This window comes from Pteropus alecto, unplaced genomic scaffold, assembly GCF_000325575.1.
Source record: "Pteropus alecto unplaced genomic scaffold, ASM32557v1 scaffold121, whole genome shotgun sequence".
In the NCBI taxonomy this organism is placed as follows: Eukaryota; Metazoa; Chordata; class Mammalia; order Chiroptera; family Pteropodidae; genus Pteropus; species Pteropus alecto.
In genome coordinates, this window is record NW_006434369.1 from 1,910,815 (window position 1) to 1,931,410 (window position 20,596).

General features: G+C 39.9%; 1 long non-coding RNA gene across 1 annotated transcript in view; it reads right to left on the reverse strand.

The window, feature by feature from the left end:
- The window catches only part of LOC112477634, a 35,600-nt gene extending 15,307 nt beyond the window's left edge, over nt 1-20,293 (reverse strand). Inside the window, exons 1-2 of the long non-coding RNA XR_003045521.1 lie at nt 20,179-20,293; nt 5,277-5,523 (exon numbers count right to left, since the gene is read on the reverse strand). This is a non-coding gene — a long non-coding RNA (uncharacterized LOC112477634). The remainder of the gene's footprint in view (nt 1-5,276; nt 5,524-20,178) is intronic.
- Between the last annotated feature and the right edge of the window lie 303 nt (nt 20,294-20,596).

The window sequence follows — 20,596 nt, forward strand, 5'->3', positions numbered from 1 at the left end:
AACTTCTGCTTGAACCATCAGATGAATGATGTCTGTCTCTAGACCTTCTCAATTATCAGTGTCCCCATGCTACCCATGTTTGAAACTATCTCTTTCCAATTCACCTGGAGACCAGGAATTCTACTATGGAACTACCTGGCAAATTGGGATGTTAGATTGATCAGTGTCTCTCATCTCAGGTACCTCCAGGAGCCATTCAGACAACCCTGGTGACCAAGGCAATCTCCTCTCCTCACCCCTATTTCCTAGTCAACTCCTCCTCTCTCTCTCTGACCCCCGGTCACCTCTTATAAAGGAGCAACTCTAACTAAACTTGTCGAGGAGTGCCTGTCCTCAGACATGGGACAGAACGCTGTGTTGAGTTGCTGAAAAAGCATTATGAGCAGTTCTTCAGCAAGCTCTGCGCTCGCTCCACGCTAAACCACAGGAGCATATTATTATTGCAGCGACTCTGAAGCGGGAGGAGAGGAGTATGCTCCCTCTCAGAGGAAGGCCTCAGAATACAGACACCAGACATGTGTATCTGGCTAAGCACACGGAATTGATCTAATGTTTATTGACAAAATCTCCAAAAGCAAAGTTCAATAAAATTGGTTTCTTGGTGGGGATATATAGAGAGGATAAAGTAAAAAAGTATTATATGGGTTTGAAAAGGTTGAGAAACATAACAGCACTGCAACTCAAACTGAACCAAAGAAAATCTAATAAGAACTCGTAGGGAATAAAATCGTAACACTCAGAGAGCAATCTTTTGATCTGCAATGTTGTATCCTTTTATAAAACCTCCCATAATATCACTGGGTATAAGAATGCCAAGTGATATCCTCACAGCTCCCAAGTTCTTAACACTTCTTGAGAAATTTTCTCTCTAGAGACTCAGCAGGGCTGAATCCCTTTTTTTGAACATGGGAAAAATAGACTGAGTGGTGTTATGGGTTGCACTCCTCCCGAAACACATGTGGAAGTCCTAACCCCTAGTACCTCAGAATGTGACCGTCTTTGGAGATAAGGTTGTTGCAGATGTCGCTAGTTAAGTGAGGATGAGGTCATACTGGGGTAGCATGGGCCCTTAATCCTAATGACTGGTGTCTTTGGAAGAAGAGGAGAAGAGACACAGACACACGGACACATGAAGGGAGAATGCCATGTGACTTCAGAGGCAGAGATCGAAATGAAGCATCTACAAGCCAAGGAACGCCAAGGTCTACTAGAAGCCAAGGACGACTACTCCCCTAGAGCCTTCAGAGAGAGCATGGCCTTGTCAGCACCCTCATTTCAGATGTCCAGCCTCTAGACATGTAAGGTAATACATTTACGTTGTTTTTAAGCCATCCAGTTTCTGCTACTTTGTTACTGCAGCCCTAGGAAACTAATGCAAGAGGTAAGAATTTATGGGCAACTTTCCTCCAACAATTTATAATTAATACAATTGAACCATCATGCACTTGATCTGATTGAGAATTATGAGGAATAATGGCATAATTACTGTGCATAAAGCACAAATGAGGCAAATGTTTCATTTCGGAAATAAGAGTAGGGAGATTCTGCTCAATAAGATATTCAAACAGATTGATGCTCACTTAGCAGAGATGTTGGAAAGGATTTAAGTTTTTTCTATGGAGAACTGGACTCTAGAACCACTTGAAATATCTCACCAAACTCTATACCTCCATCCTAAAGCAGGATGTGCAGAACTCGTATAGAATCAGCCTATAAACCTTTTAGGTCATGTCTCAAAGAAAAATACAAATGTTTGGCAGGCAGTGCTAAAAAGTCCAGCTTATGCTCAGTCATTTATATCCTTTCTGCCTGGAAAATAGTCTATGCTCCCAACATAGACTTTTTCCAATGCTTTCAAAATGAATGATCATGTATTGAACACTAACCATGTTCCAGATTCTATGTTAGTTTCCTTTTACACTTATAGTCATATTTAATATGTGCATTTACTTCGGGATGTGCTACCATCATCATGACTAAGGCACTATGATAATATTGCTAGCAAGACAACGCAGCTTCCCTCAAAAAACCATCCTGCATAGGTAGATAAACTATGTTCAGGTTTGTGAGTCACTTCGACTTTGAGCCACATGATGTTCCCTTGAAGACACAAGCCAATTTGGGATCTTGACATAAGAACTACAGAGGTGGGCTAGGGAGAAGTTCCAATCCCAGAAACTGGAGTGGTACTGGCAGACCACATCTGGGATCTTCAGTGGTAGAGGACACAGGGCATTATTATTCAATATCACTCATTTAGACTTTCCAGCAAGCACCATGAAAACAGATGCTGTGTGGAATACATAGTGATCTAATTAAGGGCATGGGCTGCTTTTCAAAAACAAAAAGCTATTATTATCCATTTTAATTGTAACTACTTGGCTTAAATTTTTAAGAATTTGTTGCAAAATCAGAAGATGTATATGATTTTTTTATAAAACCTACAGAATGTATAAAGAATCATAGAGTTCCTAACACCTGTGTTCCCACTTCCCCAGTTTAAGAAGCAGCTGGCATTTTCATCCCCTCCTCTAATGCAACTTTCAGAGTTTGAGAAGTATTTTGAAAGAAGACTCTAATATAAGTCTCCAAATATACGAGACCGAGTTGACTAAAACTGACAAAGACCTGCAGAAACTATAGAACAAAATATACCCCCATTCCTCTTGTCTGTGACACCTACTTACCCTCGGACGTTCCCAAATCGGCTTGTGTTTAAACACAAGGTTTCTGATGACACACCAGAATAGCCCTTGTCCTCATGTAACTGCGGGTTAGAAACACCTCTGTCCATCCAACCCAACCTCTCCATCTCAGACCCACTGCCAGGAGCTCTGCCTGTAGTTTCTCTCCCATCCTACATTCCAACCCATTCTCCAAGCTTAATTGTGTTGGCTGCAGCAGTAATACTGGGAGTAATGATGAGAGACTGGAGTAACAAAAACCCCAAACACATAGCATGTCTCCAATAGGGAATGATCATTTGCCTGCTCGAGGTCTAATCACTCATGAATATCAACAAAATTCTAGCCAGAATGTCACAGGAACCAAGAATCCACATCCACATATGCATATTAGAGAGAGCTCTTGGACCTCCCTCCTGAGACCTCCTGAAAGGCTCTCCAAAATCATGCTACCGAAACCAACTTTTCCCCCAAAGGAACTCTAGCCTGCCAACACTAGAACCAGAAAAATGTCCTATAGCATTCAGTAGATCCACTTGGTCAAAAAAATCACATTTTTCAAATATCTTTCTGTTTGAGCATTTTAGAAGATAAAGATGAATCTTGCTTTCAGAAAAAGAAGTCTATTCCTATTATATGAAGGCTAAGAAAGTACTGTATTTTTGAAAGTTAGCACTCAATGATCATTATTATTAGTACAGTCATTTATTAGTTGGTCATAGATACTTAAAATACTTTATACTAATGTTGTCATTAATTAATTTTAAAAGCATTTAACCCGTGTCCATCAACCAATGAGTGGTTAAACAAAATTTGGTATGTCCATGCAATGGAATATTATTCACCCGTTAAAAAGAATGAAATACTGATAGAAGCAGACACAAAAGGCCACATATTATATAATTCCATTTATGTGAAATATACTAAATAGTCAAATCCACTGAGAGAGAAAGCAGAAGGAATGGGGAGTCCCTGCTTAATGGATAAGGGGATTCATCTCAGGGTGATGAAAGGTTCTAAACTAGGTGGTGGTAATGGTTGCACAACATTATGAATGGACTTAATGCTACCAAATCACACACTGTAAGATGGCTAAAATCGTCCATTTTATGTTATATGTTAGTTTATCACAATTAAAAAAAGAAAAAGACTTAACCTCTGGGTTTCCATTTCCTCAGCTGTATTCTTGGATCTATCTTCTTTGGTCTCTTACAGGAAATATATAATAAACTATTTTGTGAAAATCTTTGCAAATGGAAACTTGCATGTAAGTGGAAAGTAAGAACCACCATGCTGAGCACACACTCAGTGGCTGAAATTATCCATGACATCAAGCCACTGGGATGAGATATTAAAGGTGACAGCTGTACTCGCCACACATCAGAATCCCCTCAATTTCTCTTGTTCTCTCTCCACCTTCACCTCCAGAGAAAAGCAGCTCCCAAGATAAATCTATTGTAACAAATTTACAATCAGAACACTATTTAGAAGCATAAACAGGCACTTGTGCTTTTTTTCTAATATATTCTAGGTACTTGATATGCTGAGAGCACAGGACGAATTTTTTCACACGATCGAATTCCTTAGGATCTGTCTTCTAGACCATTTTGTTGGTTTAAAATACACCAATGCTCAAGCATTGTGAAATCTGCTTGTGTGCCTGGTGGAGAAAGAATGGCAATTCTGTTCACCATGCTGAGATTTTTCTTTTATTTAAATCACTTACATTTCAAACTACATCTTTTATTTTTTTCAACAATGTCAAGCGTTAGCATGTCACTTGCCTCTCTGTTTCTAGGAATGAAGACTAGAAACCTTAATACAAAACATTAACTGAAGTGAGCTGGTCTGGCAGAGTAATAGATCTTCAGAACTGCAGTGGCAAAACCTTGCCTGGGCTTCTTCAACTCACAATAAAGCACTGTAATTCTTTTATTGAACTGATAGCATTTAGGTCACAAATATATCTATGCAGAAAGCAATTGTGGCACCTCCTCAAATAGATGACCGAAGGAACCATTCAGTACCAGCACTGATGGGCCCTGGTGCTAAAGGTGAAAATAATAGGTTAGATTAGAAAGAACTGCTCAGACCCACAGCAATCAATGACACCTCAGAATTGCTTATTTGAGCTGTGATTGCTCTTATTTCACATGCAAAAAACATGCATTAGCAACCAGATGGTATCTTCCTTTTCCTGGTAGACTTCCTAGGATTTTCAAAGACTCCTGGCTGAATTAGTTTTTCCGGCCTGCCTAATAAGGCTTCAGCTAGCAGACAAGCCTGAATACAAGGAAAAATGAATCCCAACAGATAAGCACAACTATTTACTGGGTTTAATAAGAAGAGAAGAGAAAAAGAAAGAAAGAACAGCTTAGACATCAATATAGTCCATACCTTTAAGTCTCGTTTTTTTAACCTCCAAAAACTCATAAAATCCTATGTCTGGGAGGGATATCAGAGGTCAACTGTTCAACGTGCTGGATTAGTTACCTGCTGCTACATAACAAATTACTCCAAAACTTAGTGGCTTGGAATGACAATATTTGTTACCTCCCAGTTCTGTAGGTCAGAAATCTTGGTGCAGCTCACCTGGCTCCTCTGCTTCGGGGCATCTCATGGGCTACAGTCCCAGTGTCGGCAGGAGCTATGGTCATCTGAAGGCTGGACTGGGGAAGGATCTGCTTCCTTGCCCACTTGAGAAACTGTTGACAGGAGTCAGTTCTTCTGGGCTGTTGAACTGTGGGCCTCAGTTCCTCATAAGCTGTTAGCCAGAGGCCTTACGCCATTCTTCACCATGTGAGCATCTGCGTATAGCAGCTCACAATATGGCAGCTGACTTCATCAAGCAAGCAAAGCAAAGGGCAAGAGAAGAAGTATGAACAAAACAGAAGTCACAGTATTTTGCAAACTAACATCAGAAGTAATATCCCATCACTTTTTCTCTTTATTAGAAGTCACTAGATCCATCCTACACTTAAGAGGGGTGAATTACACAGGGCCCGTGTACCGAGAGGTGGGGTCATAAAGGCCAGCTCAGAGGCTGCCTGCCATCTGTGCCGATTCGATATTTCTGTCTTCTCCACAGAGTCCTCACTGGCCTCTGCTTTAACTTCTTCTGCCATGAGGAGCTAACATACTGCCTCCTGAGACACCCAACTCATTTCCATTTCAGAATCTTAACTACTTAAGCAGTTCTAATAGTTAACCCACCTGCCACAGCTTGGATCCCCAAGATTCTGTTACGTGCCCAGAAACTCTTGGGAGACCCTTGCATTCAAGATATTTATAAAGGAGATGTCTAAGAATTATAATTTTACTCATGAGACAGGATCTGGGAAGAGAAACAGTTTAGTTATCATAAGGGGGAAGTTCTCAGACAACCATTTAGGGCACTCTCAAGCATTCCAAGTACTATCAGCAGCCGAGCAGGGGAAGGCAAGCACCATGCGCGTCCCATAGCAAAGTTCCCCCTAATCAGCCCCGTCCTGGATTTTCCAAACCATTTTGTCTGCTTGTCCTTAAAGCTACTGAGAAATGCTTAAAACAACTCTGGACGGTGCTGTCCTTATAGACGTTCAAAGGGGGTGCCAAGGACAGTTGCCTGAGTTCTGAAGCATTCCAGAGCAACCTGTAAAAAGGGGAGGGGGCAGTGAAACGGCTCTGGTGATAAGTGGGAAAAGGACTTCCAATCAATTAAGAAAGAAAAATGCCAAAGGATCACAACCCTGAGGACACAGTTAGATCATAGCCTCAGAGGTCTTGATTTCCCAAGAGGCTGGGTTGTCTCTGGTCAGGAGGGGGTAGATAAACATAAATGTGGAATAGAGGCAAGCAGCAGGAAGGGCAAGAGGGGTTAAGAGGCCTGTGCCCCAAATGCATTCTATGCACGTCATTCCAGTGGTCACATTAATACTCTTTGTCACACATACGCATTTAAAATAAAGAATACATGTGAGAGATGGGTAGGGGTGGGTAGGAGAGAGAGGACTAAAGAGAATCACGAGCTTGCTTCTCATTCTATCTCCTTTATGTTGTCAAAATTCTGTGAGCTGGATCCTGAGGCCTCAACTAGTGGACGGTAATGTTATTCACTAGCTTAGAGTGTGTGCAGCTAAAATCTAACTAACCAACTGTTTAAAAAAAAGCATCTAATGGATTAGAAAGACAATGGACTCGGATAGACATGGGTTTCAGATGGAACACTGCAGCAGTTATACCCTAGGAGCAGTTAAAATACCACCTGAATCAATCTGCTGGGAAGGTTATTTCTGATCAGTACAACAGTAAGATAGTTGGTTGTGGGTGTGTTAACTTGTTTCTGTCGCTTTCATTTTTTAGCTTCTCTCTGTGCCATTTACACTCTTCTCAGAAGTGAACCATGACCTCTCCATTCTGTGTAGTTGTCCTGAGCTTCCAGGATGATGGTCAGCACCTACACAATGGGGGTTCAATTTTTGCTTTTGGCTGAATCATAAGGATGAGTAACAAAAATGCAAGGGCTATATCAACTCCAGTGCTTTTCCAAATGCCCTGGAGCAAATTCAATGTGCTCATTTAGCCTCAAATGCTGAGTCACCAGTAGACAATGAACACAAATCCCTAGCAATGTTAGAAATACCATTACAGGTCTGCTGAGAGTGCACAGGGGTGTATTTCTCCAAGATATTCTGCTGAGAACTGAGAACCAATAAACATTAGCCCTTTAGAGGTACATAATGGCAGTGTGTGCAGGGATATAGCAAACATGAACCCAACCTTGTGCTCAGTCCGCTGAAGTGTTTTTAGCAAATATGAAGTTGTTTGGGACATATCTGCACAATAAACCTAAATTAACACATGAGCTGTCGACTGAAGGCCCCCAGAATCCAAGGGTCCTCAGGCTAGAGAATTGTCACCTCCAGTAGAAATGGCCAATCTACATCCATACTTTTCACCCTACAGTGCGATCCGCTATGTAGGTCAAAAATTCAAGAACAAGAAATTATATGTTTCAAGGTTTAATTTAAAGGAAAATTTCCAATCTTCACTCGTATTCAGTATCGAAGTTCTTTTATGAGCCCCATCCTCTGTGGTTCGCAAGTAACTAATGAAAATAAAGCATTTTGTACTTTTTGAAAGATATTTGCTTTCAAGAAAAATCTATTAGCAAATGAGGAGAAGGGGGTCACAGAACAGTTTCTTCCTCAGTGTTTTTCCACTAGAAGAAAGTCCATAGTGGGCGAATGGGGGCTGGTCAGCTGTTTTCTTGTGAGATTCGAGATTACAATGAGACCGAATTATGTTTCTGTCTCTGGCCTGACTTAATAACTTACTAATTGTAATTGACTAAACACCAGGCATCAACTCACACATGTCAAGACTCATTTCTATCACCATCTTGGATCTATTGTGTTCTACAGAGAAGCATGCTGGGAAATGTCCAATGAGTCACCAAAACATAGCAGACCTGAGGTCAATATCACCATCCAGAATATGAAGCCAGATGGTCCCAGGACCAGGGGACAGGAGCAGGGAGCTGAGGTCAAGCAGGCACGGCAGGATGAGTGAATGAGGTCACTGAGCCTGGGCCACTTTGATTGAATGTTTTTAGTGACGAGTGAGCGAGCATAGCTCCTCTGAAGAGCCAGAGTTGGGGCGCTGCATTAAAGGGTTTTAAAACAGGGCTGACCTTCACTTAGGCCCACCACCAAGACACTCTAAATATCTTCATTTCTGAATGATTCTGGTCTATCTAATCTCCACGAGTGCAGTTCATTGCTCTGGGGGGTGAAGAAAGGAGGGATGTGAAACAGTCTTCTAAAAATATGAATTTATCTAGATTTAGGAGTGATGAAGATATAAAGGAGTAACACAGCCTAGAGCAGTTTGCCTAGCCGATTAGCACCCTTTGTCACTATCAAATAGATCATCTTGAGACACTGGCGCAGAGAGAGGTTAAGTATCTTAGCAAACAATCTTTTGAATTTAAAAGGCAGACTACAGATAGACCCTAGGACTTCTCATTCCTAATCCCATGCTTTTTCCAAGGATATTCAACTATCTTTATATGCAAACTGTTAGGATACAATGTCTCTTTTCATTGCCTCCCAGTGACAGATATGAGACTGTGTCATTTAGAAGCGTCTACAAAACTAGGCTCAAGAAACATTTATTGAGTAGAGTACTTTGCGCCAGGGACTACTCAGAGAACTAGAAAGAGAAGGCAAATAAGAGATTGTTCTTGCTCCCAAGAAGCTTGATCCGAGGGGCAACACACTTCTTACTCCAGACCCTGCAAGAAGATACATTTCATACATTCTCCACAGCGCCTAGTTTCTCCTTGGCTTTTTTTGAACTGCCTTGGGATTTAATCACTCAACTACAGGAAGCCCAGTTATTTATGAGGTTAGGTATCTCTTCCTCAACCCCATTCCCTCCCCCAGCTCACATGGAAGGGCATTGGGCCCAGCCAAAAAACCTTTGCCTCAAATCTCTGTAAGATGGAAGAGCCTGTTAGCAGTCTGTCCCCATCCCCATGCGTTTACTACGACAGATTTCTTCTCTCAACACTGTATTTATTACTGGGGCATGAAACACAAATCTGCAGATGCCTTTTCCACTTGCCTGCTGTTAAGAGCCTGCTCAATAATTTAGCGCTCTCTCCCTTAAGGACATTTGGTTTCTGTTGGCTGTTGCATAAGACAGTGCAAGATGAGTTCTGAGGTATCTCGGATTCCTCCCCCCCCACCCCCTCTCTCCACCTCCCTTGCACTTGGCTTTTGCAAATGTTGGTTTGCAGCTGCAGGAGCAGCAGCTCCTTAACTCTTGGGCAGCCACAACTATTACTGCTCTTTCAAAGACATGGTACTCTTCTGTCTCCCCATTAGATTATCATAGTAAATTGATGGTTAATAAAAAAAAAAAAAAAAAAAAGCTGTCACAATAGGAGACCAAACACTGGCAACAGATAAAACAAAAGGAGGCACCGCGCTCTTTAATTAAGGTTCATGAAGGCATGTGAATCCTAGCTTTTAGTTACCCTGCTGTGCCTCTGCCTGATTAGCTACAATGCATCTGCTCGGTTTCCTGGTATCCATCTGTACTGCTAGGAGAAATGTATTTGAGTCGCCCTGATTCTCAATAAGATGGCTCAAAGGCATCAGCTGTAGACAGACTAATGGTTATGTGTGTTGACAGAGTGTTTCCTACGCTTCTTGCTGTGTTGACATGCAAGATCACACCACCTTACACGTACCTGGGATTAACTCATATCCGCGCAGACGGCCCAAATAAAATGCCTACTCCTAGGCAACCTGAACAGTCAGTCTTAGGATGACTCACTTCGCTGCTGCAGTGTTTAAAGCTGGAAATACACCTCAGTCACACCCTTTTCGTAAATCCCACCTATCTGTTCTGCAATGGCTCAGGCCACAGAATTCTCCTTTAATAGATGAAGGGGATCATGAAAATTTGGATCTTTCTGCACATGACAACATAAGGGACTTTTCATTTCAATGTGTCACGAACATGTGCCTGTGTGTACAAGGATTCTTTCTCACCAGGAAAAGGGCAGCCAAGACTGAGTGGCCACTAGTCAGAGCTGTTTGGGCAGAACATTCTATGTCACTAAAGTTTTGCTGGCCCTGTGTGATTTTAGTATCCACCAAATGCTTATTTGCCTTGATTATAAAATATGCATTAGCGCCTATGTCCTCAAATTCTTTACTAGCATGCCATTCTGTGATTCAGTAACATTGATCCCATAAACTCAGGTTTATAGAATTTGAAATAGCTGAGCTGACCCCTATACACAAAGTCAGATATCTGGAACTTAAAAATATTTTCCTAAAACTGGTGAAATCCAAATAAAGTCTGGAATTCAGTAAATAGCGATGTATCAATGTTGGTTTCTTAGGTTTGACAAATGTGTCTTAATAATGTAAGATGTTAACAGCTGAGGGAACTGGGTAAGGGATGGAGAGGAACTCTATTTTCTTTGCAATTTTCTACAAATCTAGAATCATTTCAAAATATAACATTTATTTAAATATTTAAAAATATATTATTTTCCTCACTTGGGTGTAAATAAAAGCAACATTTAGATTAAACTTGGTGTTACAAAGTAACATCTTGCTAGCTCTCTAATTTTCAGAAAAGACAATGTAATAGAGAAACATGGGTGAAACTTTTGCTGTAGCTATGCATTTAATGCCCATACTCATTAGATCATTTATAACATTTATTTAAATATTTAAAAATATATTATTTTCCTCACTTGGGTGTAAATAAAAGCAACATTTAGATTAAACTTGGTGTTACAAAGTAACATCTTGCTAGCTCTCTAATTTTCAGAAAAGACAATGTAATAGAGAAACATGGGTGAAACTTTTGCTGTAGCTATGCATTTAATGCCCATACTCATTAGATCATTTAGTCATTTCTTGAGCACTCTGTAGTCTTGAGCACATTGTTGTCGGAAGGGCCTCGGCCTTTGGCAAATTTCAGTTTTTGGAGCATTCCAGATTACCTTGAACTCTAGGGATAGTAATTGGTATGAAATACTAGGAATAAAATAAACTACGGGAGAAATTGTCCTTACACAAAGCGACAAATGAGGAAACCTAAGTGCAAGGCTTTATAGATTCTGAGAGCTTATTGGCAAGCATGGACCAAGCATTGTTTTGTCACTGCATACTAGATTCCCTATTACTTGTTCACACTAGCATATCAATTAGAGTTAAATTTGGTGCAATTATCATTAATCTAACAGTTTCTTTTTTCCCCCATTTAAACACTTTATAGAATTCATAGTGGTTGCTCCAAAAAGGACTTAGAAAAGGCCTGACCCATTCTCCTCCTGAAGCCCAGAGGTAGGTTTCAGATTAAATGAGGACACACAGGCAGAAGTACTTTGAATAAACTGCTGCAGAAGTATAAGGTATAATTACTATTAATATCATGACCTGCCACTTGGCCAAGATCACCCAGCTGCTTAGACCATAGAAGATTCTAAACTCCAAAGAGCCTGGCATGGGTCTTTGTAATTTAATTATGGACAGTACTGAATCCCACATGAGGAAGTGTTTAATAAATTATCAACGATTGCAATGTGGATTCTTTAATCCCAAGCCAGCAGAGGCTCACTTTCCTCTTCAGAAAGAGTGAAGCCTGAAGAGAGAGCATTTGTTTACCAATTTGAAGAGGGAGCAGAGAAAAGCCTGCATTTATTCCTGGGGGAGGATAATGTAACTGTTATAAGCTGCTGTGTTACATCAATTTAAAAGTAATTTTTCTGAATTAAGAGAAAATTGAGTGGGGAAAATGCTTCCTTTTGGAAATTTAATTCCCAGCTGAGTATTTATATGCTGGTACTCTTCACAAATACACAAGCAATAAGCTGCTTCATGTGCCAACGACATCAACTAGGACAGGAAAAAAGTCAATCTTTAGACAGTTATTTTCCTCCCAGTTTTACCCTTCACTCTCCCTCTCCTAGTCCTCTTGATCTCACCAAAACCCAAGCCAACTCCTTTAAAAACAGATAGGCATACAATAATCAAGTCTCATGCTGAATATCAACTAAAACCATGGCAATAAGTGAGAATGAAGGAGAACATTTCATTTCATATTTAAAATGTTAAATTGGGTGCTTATAATTCCCCTGATTTAGCTTTTTTAATTAAAAAATTCAAGCTTTACTCAACATTTGCATATTCATGCCTCTATAATGTGCACTGATTGCATTAAAGGCGGAGAAAAAGCATGTAAGTGTAGCACAAATCCAGTTACTCATCAAGTGTACCATCTCTGTGTGCATAGATAAATATTTCCAAACAAATTAGCATACGCTCTGGCACAGGTGCTCTGGACTCACAGCTCCCTCCAGCTATTTCAATCCTACTTTTCCTTCTATCAAGTTTCAAGAGCCAGAGCATCAGTTTAGAAATTTTATAATTTGATGATGTGTAGAATTAGTGGGTCCCTTTGCCAAAGTCACTGATTAGTGACTAACTTCTACCAGCAACAGTTAGGAAGAGAAAACATTCAACAACACTCTTTATTAAAAATCAAAAGTACAGCTTCCATCTTTCAATAAGACCTCCAATAGTTCATAGTCATTAGTCTCAGGCAGGGGCAGTTCCCCTTCTGAGAAGCAAATATCACTGACTATGCATGGCAGACATTGTTAATTGCCCACCAACAGCCAGTCCCTCTGACTTCTGGCTCATAGAATTATGACTGTTTGGAAGGACAGTGTCCTCTTAGAAGTAGGAGACATCTAGCCAGTGGTTGGCAAACTACCCTTGGGCCAACTCTAGCCCATCACCTGATTTTACAAATAAAATTTTATTGAAAAACAGACATGTCTACTCATTCATTTATTGTCTGTGGCCGCTTTCACTCTCCAAAGACAGATCTGAGTAGCTGTAACACAGAACATATGGCCTGGAAAGCCTCAAATATTTACTATTCGGCCCTTTACAAAAAGCATTTGCCAAGTCCTGGTCCAAGCCAACTCCAGCCAACTTCCCTGCCTCCCTTGCAGCTAGAAAGACATTGGATTGTATGCAGTAGGTGAGGAAGAAGATATTACCAAGGGCTACTTTTGGATAAGAGAATAAATAACAGACATTGTCACTGAAATAAGAGTGATGAAAGAATACCAGATTTGAGGAGTGGGGTACAGGGACGGAGAATAAAGTTCAAGACATTTGAATATATGATATAAAGTCAAGTAAAGGCTTTAAAATACAAGTATAGGACTCAGAAAAGAAGTCTAGACTGAAGACTTCTAAGGTCGATTGTTTCTTTAACTTTAATTCAGACAGATTCTTCTTGGATCTTATGCCCTGAAAACTGTTGTCTCCAATTAAATCCTCTTGACCACGATTTCTTTCTTATAACTCTATCCTAACTTTGTTTCCATAGCACTAGCCTTTCCTGGTTCTCTTTCCACCTCTCTTACTGCTCCTTCTATCCCCTCTGCCTGCCCACATTTTGTCCTTCATTCCCTAAATTAGAGAATTCCTTCAGTGTTTATCATCAAGCATTTTTGCTTCCCTCACTACTCTCTCACTGAATTTTCTCATCAGACTCATAATTTTCAAGTAGATGACTCCCAAATCGACATTCCGAGCCTAGACTCTTTTCTCGATTTTGACCCATTGTTAACTGTTTCACCAAATAGGAATCATGTTGGCAAATCCAGCTCTATGTACTTAAATTATTTATTTTTTGTCCCCAAAATAGAGAAAAGACACTGGACATGGAGTAGGAATTACTCGTTTTGAGTCCTGGCTTTGAGCATTACTAGCCATGTGAGCATTATCGAATTTCTTAATTTCTCTGAGCTGCGGTTTCATCATCTCCACGTAACACAAAAGAGGTACAAAGTCCCATTCATGAGTGTACATAAGAGGAACTGCTGACTTGGAATAAACGGTAAAGGAAACATGAAAAGACTTTGAGGAGATGGTAGTTTTTACACTTGAAAAGTGTGGGAAGCTTCGGGAACATATACGCCCTCGTTTTTTACAGGGCTGGTATGATTTAAATTTGAGATACAAGTTGGTGAGAATACTCTGACTTCTGGACTTCTGTTGGGGAGGAGGGAAGACCTGAACATCATTTTTGCTTTTGTCCTTTACTCCTACCTTGATTTCATACTTGCTCACTTCCAACCTGCGTCTAATTGGCCCATGGTAATTGGTGTGTATCCGACTCACTTTATCCTCTGGCCATTCCTTAAATCTGTGCTTCCCAGTTAGCTCAAATTTGACCACAGGTTTCCATCTGCTTTTCTTAGGCTTTAACCTCTGATTTGAAAAACAACAACTCCCAACTGTAAATGAGCTTCACAAAAAAGCAAACGTTTAAAGTGGGTTTACATCAAATAAATCAGAGAATACAGGCAAGACAATAAGGATAGTTTTCAGGGTGTTCACTTAGCAGCCAGGGAGCTGCAGGCCAGCCCTTATTTGCTGTGGTGTAGCTCTTGCTGGTCACCTTGAGATGTCAAATTGAAAATGCAATGGAAATGAGCTTCTTCAGCCCCATTTCTGTTTGCTATACTACATTTCTCTGTAGTGTTGGCTGAAAAATCAGCTTCATGCCTTCATGTTTGACCTGAGATGAGTCCTGTGCTAAAGTACTTTCTGACTCCATAAGCACTGGAAGGCCAGATTCAAAATCATATATTCATCACCCTTTTAAACTCTTTTCAAGGAGCCTATCATTTCAGAGACGTACGATGCGGTCTATTATTCCTCCTCTTCAAAAACATGATCTGAGAAAAAACTGGATCTGAGAAAGAAAAAAATAAATGATTTCCCAGCCAGTGTAGTTGCAAGAAACAGAAAGTAAAGATGGAATTCCTTGTCGCCCTCTCTGGACTGTTGCTTTAGGACTGGGAGCTGCCCAGGAAGATTGAGTTAACACAGAAGACAAACTCTTTTACAAGAGTCTGGGGGCAGAGTTCTTTCTTTGTAGTGATGACTAGATAGTTCTGCCAGTTAGTGTGGGGCCGCAGGCCTGGCATTTGAACAGAAAGTGAGGCCAATCCTAAATGAAATCAAACTGTGAATAAAGGAGGATTAAAATAAAAATTGTCAGCATAGTTCACAGAGCTAATGCGTGGCCCAGCTGCCTGAAAGTTGCTGCCATCATATGCCTTGGACATGAGACATGAAAAATTGCCTAGATAGATATTGGCTGAGGAGGTTGTGAGAAGCGCGTTTGTCTGCACTCTGTCGTGCCTATGACGCTGGGAAGGTAAGAGGGGCTGGTGAGAATGTTGACAGGCTGATAAGTTTCTTTGGAAACAGCCTGTAAAGGTTGCCAGGAATGCAGGAAGCTTAATGTTCCAATCCAAAAACTCTACTCCCATGCTTTATAACCACAGCAATATGAGTTTAAAATAACTATTTCAGAAAGGACATTGGATTAGGAATCTGGAACTCTGAGCTCCAACCCTGCCTCTGCTAATTTGTTGTATGTCCGTGACAAGACTCTTCACTTCTCGAGGGCCATGTATTTAAAAGGGTATTTTCGGCTTGGAGGAGGAAGAACAGGAGGTAGTAGGAAACTGAGGAGGTGGGTGACGGGGAAGAATGAGACTTGATTCCCAGGATCCTGGGCCCGGGCTGGGGAGACCTGGGGCCCAGAGAACAGAGAAATGCAGGGCAGGACTTAGCAATGCTCCAAAGAGGTTTTAGCTTTTCACCCACCATCTCAGCTGAAACATTTCTATTAGCAGTGGGTTGAACAGTGACTTTACAAAAGATACGTCCAAGCCCTAAGCATCAGAACCTGTGAATGTGATCTTATTTGGAAGAAAGATCTTTGCAGATGTAATTAAGTTAAGGATCTCAAGATCAAATTATCTTGAATTTGGAGTGGCCCTAAATCCAATGACAAATATTCTATAAAAAGCAGAGGGAGGTCTGAGAGACTCAGATGCAGAGAGGAAAATGCCACATGAAAATAGAGGCAGAGATTGGATTCTGCAACCCTAAGTCAAAGAATGCCTGGAGCCACAGAAGCCAGAAGAGGTGTGGAGGCTTCATCCCTAGAGAATTCAGAGAAAGTAGGGGCCCTACTAACACCTTGATTTCAGACTTCCGGCCACTAGAACTGACAAAGACTAAGTTCTGTTATTTTACGCCACAAAATTTGGAGTGATTTGCTACAGCAGCCCTAGGATTCTAACATCACAGCCTTATGAACAGAACTGTCTAGCATCTCTTTAAAACAACTTCCTCCTCTTAAACTCATGAAGACGTTCATTTAAACCAGCTTTGAGCCCCAACTTAAACATGTGTTGAGTGTAGGAACGTCTCTCTAACCCTAACCAATGCCATGCTATTCCCAGAAAGAAGAGAACTCGCTGCTTTAGTTTGATGCTGAGATGAACACCACGTGGCAGAGGTACTTGAAGCTTTTTGGAAACAGTGGTAGGAGGAGAAAGTTTTGTTACAGGTACGTCCTGTGAGAACATGAAAGATATGCTGACAGGGCAGGAAAGGCCAGTAAGGAGTTGTTGGCCTTGGGTTAGTTTTGGTGTGAGTGCCTCATTGTTTAAGAGTGTGGTTCTCAGCTCAGGCCCATATACACTCTGTTATGTGATTAAGACTACCACCTTGTGATTAGTTATGAGGATGCTATAGGCCTCCTTATAGACCAGTATTACTACCCATCCTTCCAGAGGGCATGAGATTTATCCCCAAGTCTCACTCACTTTCATTCATTAGTGCAACAAATATTTCCTGAGCCCCAACAGTTGGCCCTGCCTAATTGGTGCTGACCACCCAGACTCTCACCCAATTGCCTTTGTGCCCCATCATGTGATTTACAAAAGCACTTTGCAGGAATGTGGCAGGATATAAGAGAAATGAGTGTGGTCCTAGTATAAGCCAACTGGTTGACCAGTAGCCCAAGAACTGGTCTTTTTGTTTGTTTGTTTGTTTGTTTTTTCTTGTTGGGGGGAGGCTGGGAAAGAGGCTGCAGAATAAAGTTGCAATAAAGATGTTTCGATTTGTCAAGAAAGCTGAGATGATTACTGGTTAGAGAAAAGTTCTTGGGAGAGAATATTGAGAGGTATGAAATGTGCTTTACAATTTAATTGAACTTAAGTGGTTTGAGAAAAAGGAACTACAAAGATACTTTAGGAGGCATTTTCTTTCACCATAGTAACAAGTTACTGCAATCTTAATGGCATATTTTGCAATCTTATTGCATATTTTGGATTGATAAGTTAAATACTTTTCATTTTTAATCGTGGTAAAATACATATACCATAAAATTTATCATCTTAACCATTTCTAAGTGTCCAGTTCAGTAGTGTCAAGTATATCACACTGTCACAAACCAATTTCCAGAACTTCAACTTGCAAAACTGAAACTCCGTACCCATCAAACAACTATCTATTTTCCCCACCCTCCATCCATGAGACCCACCATTCTACTTTCTGTCCCTATGAATATGAATACTCTACATACCTCATATAAGTGGAATCATACAATAATATCTGTCTTCTTATAGCAGGCTTAGCATAATGTCCTTAAGGGAATAATAACTGACAAACTGCTTAATGTCACTTAGCGGAGTCATAGTGTCTTGATGTTTTATCCATGTTGTAGCATGTGTCAGAATTTCCTTGCTTTGTAAGGCTGAATAATATTCCATTGTATGTATATAACATATTTTGTTTATCCATTTATTTATTGATGGATTTTTGGGCTGCTTCCACCTTTGGGTATACGAATGATGAGTTAAACGTTTAATTCTTCTTTTGCAGTAAAATTCTCCTTGTACTTTTTTTTGTATATTTTCATATCTCATAAAGAACTAAAATACACCACGTAATTGTTCATTATGAATGACCCTGAAGAAATTCCTGGAGGTGTAAAACCAGTCCTTCTCAAGGGGTTCCTCTGCCACTCCTTTTCTGCCAGAGCTTTTTCCAAAGGAACCCGCTACAAGTTATTGAAACAATTTCTAGCAATTTTGTTCCTATTTGATCATCAAGAATGCATGTAGTCTATCTTTCTTTGCCCGAGGGCCCTGTTATATACACACCAGAACTGGAATTGACTTCCATCTTCTACTCGCAGACATTTATATCTCCTGCACCAAATACTACAGTATTCTAAAATGTTATTCCCTGGAACTTCCAATCCCTCAGGCCATTCTAATGGATTTGAATAGCATGTCCCTTCTGGTGCATTCTACAAGAGAAGGGCTATATTCCTCATCCTTGAATTCCAAATGAGGTCCTCTACTACCCCAGCCTAGCCTAAAGACAGATTTGGGAGGTCACATTTCCCCCAAACACGTTCTACAGATTTATGAGCACAATAAGCTCGATGTTTACATGTCACGTTGATTTTTAAAGATGGTATTTAATTTCTGATGAAAGGCTAAAGCACATTTTTATGCTATGCAGGTGTTCCCAGGCCAGGTAGCACCCGAGAACAACAACTCAACAGCAGAGACCAGAGAGAACAGAGAGGTCACCATAAAAATATAGGGGTCAATCCCTTCTCTGTCACTACAGCCCATCTTCCTAGATGTCACATTCAAAAAGAGTGAGGGGAATAGTGGAACTATCTAAGATTGATCACTTATCTGTGCCATCGAAGAGGTTCCCACTCCACAAATTACTCAATGCATGACCTTAGGCTCACCATATAATTTCTATGTACCTCAGTTTCTTCATCTGTAATTAGGGGTTAATAGTGTGGCAACTATATAATTGTGTTATGATTATTAAATGAGTTGACATTTGTAAAATGCTTAGAAGAGTATCTTGCACATACTTGACTTTTGATATATGTTAGTTAGCATATCATTATTACTAGATTACTAGTTTGGACTGGATTGGAACCATTTTCCTATCTTTTCTTCTATAACTCTCTCCCCCTCCCCCAATTACCTATTGAGGTGGGAGGCTTTAACGAAAAACAAATAATTTAATAGGAAAGTAAAGAAATTGCATTCCCTCTGCAAGTAAATGTCCAAACCACACCTCCTCAGGTTCAGTTAGGGTGCTATTCACATAGAGGAGAAGTAGGAATGTCTTAGTCCATTCAGGCTGCTAAAACGAAATACCATAGACAGGGTAGCTTATAAAGAACAGAAAATTATTTCTCACAGTTATGGAGGCTAGAAGTTCAAGATCAGGGTCATGTTTTGGTGAATAATCATAGAAACATGACTTGACCAAAGGAACACAGGAAACTTCCAGTAACTGATCCCAAAGAAATAGAGGAACTGTCCAACAAAGTATTCAAGGTCATTGTTCTAAATATGTTCAGAGAGCTACAAAAGAGCACAGATTAAACAATTTAATGAAATTAGGAAAATAATATAAGAACAAAATGAGAAGTTTAACAAAGAGAAAACATTTTTTAAAAAGATAAAAGTTTGGAGCTGAAGTATACAATTACTTCACTGAAGAATTCAATAGAGAACTTTGTCAGTAGACTAAATCATGTGGAAGAAAGAATCAGTGAGCACAAAGATAGAACATTTGAATTATCCAGTTAGAGAAGAACAAATAAAAAAGAATGAAGAATAAAGAAAGCCTATGGAACATGTGGGACACCATTAAGAGAAACAATCTATGTATCACTGGAGTCCCAGCAGAAGAAGAGAGGGAGAAAGAGGTAGAAATCTTATTTAAAGAAATAATGGCTGAGAACTCCAAACCTAGGGAAAGCTTTGGACAGGACATCCAAGTTTTTGAAGCTAATAGGTGACTCCGAAATTTCAATCCAAAATTATCTTTAAAAGATATTATAATAAAACTGTCCAAAGTCAAAGACCAAAAAAAAAAAAAAAAAAATTAAAGGGAGCAAGAGAAAAAATTCTCTCATACACGGGAACCCCATAAGGTTATCAGTGAATTTCTCAGCAGAAAGTTTTGCAGGGCAGGAGAGAGTGGGATGATATATTCAAAGTGTTGAATACAAAACAAAACAAAACAAAACCTCCCAACCAAAAATATTTTACCTTGCAAAGTTGTCTTTCAAAATGAAGATGAGATAAGGACTTTGCTTAACGAACAAAAGCTGAGGGAGTTCATCACCATCAGACCTGAAAAAAATGCTGAAAGGAATCTTCAAGCTGAAACAAAATAGCAGTAACTAGTAACATAAAAACATAAAAATTTACAATTGACTGATAAAGTTAAGTACATAGATTCAGAACACTATAAGACTGTAATATAGAAGTGTGTTAGCCATTTAAATCTAATATAAAAATTAGAAAACAAAAAGTATTAAAAATAGCTATTGCTACAATTTCTTAATGAATATACTATATAAAACAATATAAACTGTGACATCAAAAACATAAATTGTGAGACAAGTAAAAGGATAGAGTTTTGTATGCGAATTCAAGTTATCAGTTTAAAATGGACTGTTGCATC